The 10,696-nt window shown below is 44.3% G+C and overlaps 2 non-coding genes across 2 annotated transcripts; one reads left to right on the top strand and one right to left on the bottom strand.

Moving 5' to 3' along the window:
* Window positions 1–1,112: 1,112 nt before the first annotated feature.
* On the bottom strand, window positions 1,113–1,187 carry Trnat-ugu. The gene has a single exon. It is a non-coding gene; the product is annotated as a tRNA-Thr (tRNA).
* A 555-nt stretch (window positions 1,188–1,742) lies between these two features.
* On the top strand, window positions 1,743–1,816 carry Trnat-ugu. Its single transcript has one exon. It is a non-coding gene; the product is annotated as a tRNA-Thr (tRNA).
* Window positions 1,817–10,696: the final 8,880 nt, after the last annotated feature.

The raw sequence follows: 10,696 nt of genomic DNA, 5'->3' as shown, positions 1-10,696 counted from the left end.
AAAATTGCCCAGGTTGACTGTTGATGACGTGATTATGAAATGGAAACGCCAACGAAAACTCTCAGCTAAACCAAGACCGGGCGGCTTCGGATACTGATGGATAGGGACCTGCGAGCATTACGGGGAGTGGTTGTAAGCAAAACGCGTGAAATCATTGGAAGGAATTACGCCTGAGTTCCACTGAGAGCAGTCCAGTTAGCATAATGACGAAATGTAGCAATTTAAAAAGATTGCGGTAGAATCAGGTCTGGCTTTTTTGTAGTCAATACTAAGAGCTTAGCTAAGATCGAGTCCAGCGGACGGTGGGTGACTCGAAACGGCTGATTTGGAGCGGTGAATCAGGCTTCATGTGATAATCCGATGGAAGGGTATGCGTTTTGGGAATGACTGGAGAAGATTGCACGCCATAGTGTAGTACCAACAGTGCAGTACGGAGGTGGTGGTGTTACTGGATAAGTGTGTTTTTCGTAGTTAAGGTATGGTTTCCTTCACGTGCTTAAGGAAGCGCTCAAGGCGGAAGAATGAGAACACAATGGAACAACTCTGGGATGGTTTAGAACCTCGACGCGCTCCAGACCCCGGGATCCAACATCTCTACCACCTTTTGTTCCGGTTCTTGAGGGGGAGAGAGCTGCCATTCCTCAAGAGGTACTCAGACACCTACTGAAAGTGTCCTCACCAGAAAGGTGAAAGGTGGGCACGCCACATATAACATCACCTAACACGTGTCCGCACACTTGTGGTTAGACAGTGTACGTTATACAGGTTGTTACAAAAAGGCACGGCCAAACTTTCAGGAAACATTCCTCACACACAAATAAAGAAAAGATGTAATGTAGACATGCGTCCGGAAACGCTTAATTTCCATGTTAGAGCTCATTTTAGTTTCGTCAGTATGTACTGTACTTCCTCGATTCACCGCCAGTTGGCCCAATTGAAGGAAGGTAATGTTGACTTCGGTGCTTGTATATGTAGACAGTAACTGTTCTCGAAAGAACGGAATACTGTTGATGACCGTGCAGCTTTTCCCTGAAATAAATGATGACTAACTGAAACCCTCAGCTGTCTACAGGTGTTGTTCATATACCTCGATGTTGACAGCTGAAAATGTGTGTCCCGACCGGGACTCGAACCCGGGATCTCCTGCTTACATGGCAGACGCTCTATCCATCTGAGCCACCGAGGACACAGATGAATAGCGCGACTGCAGGGACTTATCCCTTGCACGCTTCCCGTGAGACTCACATTCCGAACTGTCCACAATTCTACATATGTAATGTGCCTTATACACATTTGCCCATCCACTCATTACTCGCTACGCTCTGGCGATTCCCGTAAGAGTTTGGGCAACCTGTGCGCATTCGCACAGGCGAAGGTCAAATTGCTGGGTAGCCCTTAACTATATACATTAAGACAGAATACTGTTGATGACCGTGCAGCTTTTCCCTGAAATAAATGATGACTAACTGAAACCCTCAGCTGCCGACAGGTGTTGTTCTTTCGAGAACAGTTACTGTCTTCATATATATAGTTAAGCGCTACCCAGCCATTGACCTTCGTCTGTGCGAATGCGCACAGGTTGCCCAAACTCTTACGGGAATCGCCAAAGCGTGCGCGAGTAATGAGTGGATGGGAAAATGTGTATAAGGTACATTACACATGTAGAATTGTGAACAGTTGGGAATGTGTCTCACGGGAAGCGTGCAAGGGATAAGTCCCTGCAGTCGCGCTATTCATCTGTGTCCTCGGTGGCTCAGATGGATAGAGCGTCTGCCATGTAAGCAGGAGATCCCGGGTTCGAGTCCCGGTCGGGGCACACATTTTCAGCTGTCCACATCGAGGTATATGAACAACACCTGTCGGCAGCTGAGGGTTTCAGTTAGTCATCATTTATTCGGTGCTTGTGTTGACATGCGACTCATTGCTCTATAGTACTCGCATCAAGCACATCAGTACCTAGCATCAACAGGTTAGTGTTCATCACGAACGTGGTTTTGCAGTCAGTGCAATGTTTACAAATGCGGAGTTGGCAGATGCCCATTTGATGTGTGGATTAGCACTGGGCAATAGCCGTGGCGCGGTACGTTTGTATCGGGACAGATTTCCAGAACGAAGGTGTTCCGAAAGGAAGAAGTTCAAAGCAATTGATCGGCGTCTTAGGGAACACGGAACATTCCAGCCTATGACTCGCGACTGGGGAAGACCTAGAACGACGAGGACACCTGCAATGGACGAGGCAATTCTTCACGCAGTTGACGATAACCCTAATGTCAGCGTCAGAGAAGTTGCTGCTGTACAAGGTAACGTTGACGACTTCACTGTATGGAGAGTGTTACGGGAGAACCAGTTGTTTCCGTACTATGTACAGCGTGTGAAGGCACTATCAGCAGCTGATTGGCCTCCACAGGTACACTTCTGCGAATGGTTCATCCAACAACGTGTAAATACTCATTTCAGCGCAAATGTTCTCTTTACGGATGAGGCTTCATTCCAACGTGATCAAATTGTAAACTTTCACAATCAACATGTGTGGGCTGACCAGAATCCGCACGCAATTGTGCAATCACGTCATCAACACAGATCTTCTGTGAAAGTTTGGGCAGGCATTGTTGGTGATGTCTTGATTTGGCCCCATGTTCTTCCACCTACGCTCAATGGAGCACGTTATCATGATTTCATACGGGATACTCTACCTGTGCTGCTAGAACATGTTCCTTTACAAGTACGGCACAACATGTGGTTCATGCACGATGGAGCTCCTGCACATTTCAGTCGAAGTGTTCGTACGCTTCTCAACAACAGATTCGGTGACCGATGGATTGGTAGAGGCGGACCAATTCCATGGCCTCCACGCTCTCCTGACCTCAACCCTCTTGACTTTCATTTAGGGGGGCATTTGAAAGCTCTTGTCTACGCAACCCCGGTACCAAATGTAGAGACTCTTCGTGCTAGTATTGTGGACGGCTGTGATACAATACGCCATTCTCCAGGGCTGCATCAGCGCATCAGGGATTCCATGCGACAGAGGGTGGATGCATGTATCCTCGCGATCGGAGGACATTTTGAACATTTCCTGTAACAAAGTGTTTGAAGTCAAGCTTGTACGTTCTGTTGCTGTGTGTTTCCATTCCATGATTAATGTGATTTGAAGAGAAGTAATAAAATGAGCTCTAACATGGAAGGTAAGCGTTTCCGGACACATGTCCACATAACATATTTTCTTTCTTTGTGTGTGAGGAATGTTTCCTGAAAGTTTGGCCGTACCTTTTTGTAACACCCTGTATACACTGAAGAGCCAAAGAACCTGGTACACCTGCCTGCTATCGCGTAGGGCCCCGCGAGCAGGCACAAGTGCCGCAACACGACGTGACATGGACTCGACTAATGTCTGAGATAGTGCTGGACGGAAATGACACCATGAATACTGCAAGGCTGTCCATAAATCCCTGAGAGTACGAGGGGCTGGAGATCGTTTCTGAACAGAAAGCTCCAAGGCATCCCGGATATGCTCAATAATGTTCACGTCTGGGGAGTTTTGTGGCCAGCGGAAGTGTCTAAACTCAGAAGACTGTTCCTGGAGCCACTCTGTAGCAATTATGGACGTTGGGGATGTCGCATGACCTGTTGGAATTGCCCAAGTCCATCGGAATGCACAGAGCGCATGAATGGATGTTTCTTTGAATGGTTCGCACGCTGACACATGTTGATGGGCCAGCACTGAAATCTACAGTAATTTGCGGAAGGGTGGCAGTTCTGTCACGTTGAACGATTCTCTTCAGTCTCTTTCGTTCTTAATTTTTGCCGACCGGTGTAGACGACAGGACCATCTCATTTAATACAATTCCGCATACAACTTTACTGAGTTATCTGGTGAGTGAACAAAATGACGTGGCGTAGTTGTTATGGCGCACCCAGAGAAATTATTATTACCGTGAAATCACGTAAAAATAATGAAAACTGGTAAACAGACCATATATATATATATATATATATATATATATATGTGTGTGTGTGTGTGTGTGTGTGTGTGTGTGTGTGTGAGTGCGCTTGCGCGCGTTCTTTTCAATCATAAGTATGCAGTAAAATATTAATCAGTAATGTGGCTGACAAAGCAATGTTCTTTTGATAGAAAAACCACGCCGCTGCATGAAACACAGACTGTGCTAATGAAGTCGTTTTGTGAAGTTAAACAACAGAGAGAACATTGATCAATGTGCTACAGAACATACAGCCTGCATAAAGGTCTCGATACGTTCATCAAATAACAATAGTCGACTGTTCCGATGCCGTCAGTACGTCATATGAGCCAATAAACGACGACCTGTCGCCCTAAATGGTAGCTCATACTCAAATAAATAAAAATATAGACGAATAATTACAATGTATAGTAATCCATCGTCGCGGCATCCACTCGTAGGTGACTTTATAGCTGTGTTCCCATTTGTCTGTCTGGACTTAACGGCTACGAGTACCAATTAATCATAAAGACGAGAACGTATCGTTCAGCTTACAGACGACAGTATCGGAAGGGCTGATAAATGAACTGAATTCACAGATTGGGCGCCCACTGTAATCAATAATTCTTCTGTCACCGTTTTTATATCGCTGTTCCACAAAAAGGTGTGTGCGTTATAAATTTGTCTTATCAATACAAAGATTTGTGCTGCTCACGAGTATTTAGGAACATTTCATGGGGCATCTCATATCTGCAGGTATGTGTCCACAAGAAGACAAGGCATGATTTGTCTCAAACACTGACAAGGGCACAGTACAAAAAATTAATGTACCATCGTTAAAAATTTCTTTTCCTGTCGCCCTCTGTATCGTGTAATGTTATGTTGATGATTATTACTTAAGTCCGTCTAATCGCCACTGAATACAACAAATTTTTCTTGGCATACACGTTTCACTTTTATTATTTGCAAGGTAATCTGATTCTTACTGAGTGCTTAAGGAGGCCAAAAAGCTGAGGTCGTCAGTCTCCTCTTCACCCCTCCCCCCTCTCCCTCATGACAGACGCAGGGTACCCATTCTGTATGTGGAGTAAATACTGCGTGCTAGTGTGAGAAATCATTCTAAATGTTCGCATAGTTTGTATCGGAGACGGAACGTGGGAACCAGCCCTGTATACACCCAGTACGATGTGCGAATCGCCTATAAACCACATTCAGGCTGGTTGGCAAACCAACCATTCTTTGTTAATACGTCAGGCATATTTCCCCGTCCCAGAAGCGGTGCCCGCCCGTGTGGCCGTGCGGTTCTAGGCGCTTCAGTCGGGAACCGCGTGACCGCTACGGTCGCAGGTTCGAATCCTGCCTCGGGCATGGATGTGTGTGATGTCCTTAGGTTAGCTAGGTTTAAGTAGTTCTAAATTCTAGGGGACTGATGACCTCAGATGTTGTCCCATAGTGCTCAGAGCCATTTGAACCAGAAGCGGTCGCACCAGCGTGCGTAGCTAACCGCACCGGCTGTAAGGCATCTTCAATGGCCTGAAATATATACATATATGTGTGCAAGCCTTTTTTTTTACTTTACATTTTGCACATTAAATACTGAGGTTATAAACAGGACCGGTGCTAGTTGTTTTCTATGATGTAGTGATACTATAAATTTTTACTCACAAGTTTTGTAGTCATAACTTCCGAATGGTTTGCGTTAGGACGTTCAAACTGCACGGTTGGCCTAGGGGAGTGATGGAAATTAGTATGTGCATGCCTGGTTTGGTTTATCGACGATGCCTACTTTCACTTGGATGGGTTCGTCTTAAGCAAAATTGGCGCATTTGGGGGACTGGGTATCCGCATTTCGCGATCGAGTCTCTTCACCCTCAACGAGTGTCTGCGTGATCCGCAATGTCTAGTCACGGTGCGATATTCCTTGACGGCACGGTGACTATCGAACGGTACGTGAATGTTTTGAACGATGATTTCATCCCCATTATCCAAAATGACCCTAATTTCGAAAAGATGTGGTTAATGCAAGACGGAGCTCGACCTTATCGAAGCAGGGAAGTGTTTGATGTCCTGGTGGCGCACTTTGGGGACCGCATTCTGGGTCTGGAGTACCCAGAGGTCACTGGGATGGACCTCGATTCGCTGTCATATTCTCCGGATCTGAACACATGCAACTCCCTTTTGTGGGGCCTACATCTAAGACAAGGTGTACAGCAATAATCAAAAAACCATTCCTGAGCTGAAAACAGCCATTCAGGTGGTCATCGACAGCATCGATGTTCAGACATTTCAGCGGGTCATGCAGAATTTCACTATTCGTCTGTGCCACATCATCGCCAATGGTGGCAGGCATATCGAACAAGTCATAACCTAAATCCGAATATCTGAAGTGACGTTGACATGTTGAATAAAATGTGTAACTAATTTACGTTTTTTTCATATAGTCCAATAATTTTCACTCTAAGTATGCCCAAACTGATAACTACACAAAACTACTTCCAGTTTTACGATGACCATTATCTGCAAAGTGAGGGACTACATACCCATGGGATCCCTAATAACAACCTTAGCCAACATTTTTATCAATAATTTATAAAACCAAGTACGTGTAAAGATAGTCACTGTTCAAAGATTTAAAATCATGTATTGGCGACGGATATGTGTACTACATTGTCTGTCTGGTCGATGAGGCGAAAGAAGAAAATAAATGATCTGCATTCAGAAAGCAACAAATTATATCAGAACATAAAGTTCACAGTCAAAAATTGGAAGAAAACCAAATAAATTTCCTTGTCATCACAATAATAAAGGAAAATGGCAAACACTCCTTTGACATTTATAGAGAACCAACAGCCATATACACAACAATACATTACACATATTCGTACAGTCATCCCCACAACCAGAAGCTAAAATAAACAGGACCCCACTCAATAAGAGAAACTATGAAAAAGATTTGAGTTCAGTCATAAAAACAGAAAGGAACAATGGGTATGACACACACTTACTCAAAAAATTAAAACACAAATACGAAACAAAAGCAACAGATCCAACACTTTCAGAACGTAGGAAAAATGACATGCCCCCACCCACGAATGTTCACGACACGCATACACATTGACAACACCTAAAGACACAAAGCTTACGATACCCTCTGTGTTACACAAGTGAATTGACACACAGAGTGCCAAAAACTCAACATAAATAGGGCCTCAATATAGCATATAAATTGTGCTAACTCACCAAATAAACCTAAGCCAAGCAACAATCAGAACGGACAGATTCCAGGAATCAGGACTTGAATGTCAAAGTCACGATGAAAAAGAAGACATGTGGTATTGGAAATGTAAAAGAAATCATTCCAAATTTGCAAAACAGTTAAAAGACTGCAACCATCATCGTCCCAACTGAGAAAAAGATATAGATATCATTAGGACAAGCAACCACAACAAATGCCTTGTACTAATGCAGAAACACTATCATGTCCAGAAAATCATAGCACAGGAGAAAACATGTGATAAACGACAAGATACACAACAACACATATTTTCTACTAAACCTAATAACACAAATATCACAAAGGCACATTCAACAGTTGGTAACAAACATCAACAGTTGGCAACGCCATCAAAAATATACCATGAAGTAAACAAATGTTCATTTCCTATTGCTGCGAAAACGAAATTTCGTATAGCAAAAAGCAAAAGAAGAGCAGCTGTAAAACACGTAAACGAACGCACGTAGATCAGCATCTACGAAATACTTAAGTAGAAAATTGTATTACCACGACATCATAGGCAAAGAGAAAGCGTCAGAATTGTTTAAAACCGCAATACATAATGTCCAAATGTGAAGAAAAATAGTTTAAACAAACATGTGTATATATTCAAGAACCACTGAAAATGCCTTCAAGATAATGTAGGCGAAATGCGCGCGGCAAGAAAAATTCCCTTTATTCAGTTGTGAATAGATGTATCTCAGGTAATACTTATCAACATAATGTTTATAGATAACTTTTTGCACATAATCTAATCTTTCAAATGATAGAGTTTCTTTGTAGACTTGGGATGAAACGTATAATCGCTGCACCTGCGACAGTTATTGTGGTTTCTGTCGATTTATTTATTAATGGAATAAGACAGAGGAGCCGGACATTGTGACCGAACGGTTCTAGGCGCTTCAGTTCGGAACCGCGCTGCTGCTACGGTAGCAGGTTCGAATGCTGCCTCGGACATGGATGTGCGTGTTGTTCTTAGGTTAGTTAAGTTTAAGTAGTTCTACGTCTAGGGGACTGATGACCTCTGATGCTAAGTACCATAGTGCTCAGAGCCATCTGAACCATTTGAAGACAGATGTAGAGGTTTCAATGTTTCACTGAGAACGAAGCTATCGAGCGATACAGATCTACCAGAGTAGTGTGGAAAGCAAACTTCATAAGCACAGAACAGTTATATGAAGCATTCCTTTTTCAAATTACATCTGTGTATTAAAACTGCCTCATCGGATCGTAATCTCCTGACATTGCAACGATTGTCTTTTCCTTGTTCCTTGATGAAAAAAAAATTCATGGAAGGCATTTCCAGAATGAGGACGAGGTGATTTTCGAGGCGAAATGTTTTCTGAACAACGTAAAAGCAGACTTGTGCAGCTGCCAAGTTATCAATAGTTATGATGAATGTGTAGCAATGGATGGCGAATATGCTACTCTGGACTAAGACCATCAACTTTTTTCATCTTCCCAGCTTCATTTTTCGAGGTGATAATTAAAACTTTCTAACTGACGCACGTAGTTGCCCTCCCACATCAGAAAATAATATATCACTTCCATGCCGAACCTGTGTGGTATTCCTGTGGCTGTCGTGTACACCAGTGGCGATTTCTGGCATCAGGGGGCAGAAGTCTTACTTCAGCCTGGAGATAAAAGGCCAATCTTTTCCTAATCCTCCTAAATGGGTCGGGGTTGGAGCCTACATAAATGGCCGAAAGAAACGTGTGACAGCTACGACAGGCAGTGGCACCTAGAGTTATAGGTGGGAGCAGGAAATGGCCATTTGATCAGTTCACCATCTGCGCCTCTACCCACTAACCTACCAGCGTTTGTACCCGTATATTCATCCTCACATATCCACAGAACCAGACGGTTTTGTTGATGGAAAAGGAAATCGTGAACAGATCCTCAGCATACGACAAATAATGGAGACTATGCGAGAGCTCTACGTTCCCATTTTTCATTCGGTTCCTTGGTCACAGGAAAGCTTTTGGCTGTGTTATCTGGGCCAAGTTGTTGCAGGTGCTTGCAGAGCTCAGTGTTCCACTACACGAGTTAATACTGGTCAGAATTCTCTACAATGATCACTTCGCAACTGTGAAGGCAAGTGGTGGCACGTCTCATATTTTCAGTGTATCAAAAGATGTTCAAATGGTTCAAATGGCTCTAAGCACTATGGGACTTATCATCTGAGGTCATCAGCCGCTAGAACTTAGAACTACTTAAACCTAACCAACCTAAGGACATCACACACATCCATGCCCGAGGCCGGATTCGAACCTGCGACCGTAGCAGCAGCGCGGTTCCCGACTGAAGCGCCTAGAACAAGTCGGCCACAGCGGCCGAGATGTCAGGCAGTGTTATGTCCTGTCTCTCCACATGAACAACATACATGCAATAGGAATCTCTTGATGGCTGGGCTAGAAGCGCCTGAATTGGTGGAGGAAACATTAACAATATTCGATTTACTGACGACAGCGATGATCCTCGACAATGTACTTGGGTGCGTAACGTACTGTCATATCGCGAGAAGTGGGACAGGTTACGCATCCAGGAACATTGTCCAATATGAGATTTTCGCTCTGCAGCGGAGTGTGAGCTGATATGAAACTTCCTGGCAGATTAAAACTGTGTGCCGGACCGAGACTCGAACTCGGGACCTTTGCCTTTCGCGGGAAAGTGCTGTAAAGCTGTGAGGACGGATGAGAGTCGTTCTTGGGTAGCTCAGATAGTGGAGCACTTGCCTGCGAAAGGCAAAGGTCCCGAGTTCAGAGTCTCGGTCTGGCACACAGTTTTAATCTGCCAGGAAGTTTCATTGTCCAATATGATCGTTTTGGGGAGGCAAAATAATGCATGGCCTAACTCAACTCCAAATCTCTGCACTGGGTACAGTCACTGATCAACATTATTGTGACAATGTACTCCGTTCTCAAGAGCTTCTTTTCAGGAGTGCATTCGGCCCTGACTTCATTGTTATGAACGAGAGTGCACGACCACATTGAACTACGCAAATGGAGAAGTTCTTGGAACGAGAGGACATTCGGCGAATGGACTGGCCTGCCCGTTTCCCCGACTTAAATCCCATCGGCCAATTGTGGGATGCTTTGGGGAGACGTACTGCAGAACCCTCCCATGCACTTAACGACCATCCATGAGTTGTAAACCGCCCTGGTAGAGGAATTGAACGCCATACCACAAGAACTCCATACCAACCCCGTGGCCGACATGTGAGCACGTTGCACAGCGTGCACTGCCGTCAGTGGTGGTCATACACTCTATTATGAACCATGTTCTGCCGTTTGTCTACATCTACATCTACGTAATTACTATGCTATCCATAATAAAGTGCCTGGCAGAGGGTTCAATGAACCACTTTCAAGCTGTCTCTCTACCGTTCCACTCTCGAACGGTACGCGCGAAAAACGAGCACTTCAATTTTTCTGTGCGAGCCCTGATATCTCTTATTTTATCGTGA

The sequence above is a fragment of the Schistocerca piceifrons genome, chromosome 3, assembly GCF_021461385.2.
Source record: "Schistocerca piceifrons isolate TAMUIC-IGC-003096 chromosome 3, iqSchPice1.1, whole genome shotgun sequence".
NCBI classification, from domain to species: domain Eukaryota; kingdom Metazoa; phylum Arthropoda; class Insecta; order Orthoptera; family Acrididae; genus Schistocerca; species Schistocerca piceifrons.
The sequence above is the reverse complement of the archived record's forward strand: the minus strand, read 5'-3'. Positions and strand labels throughout refer to the sequence as shown.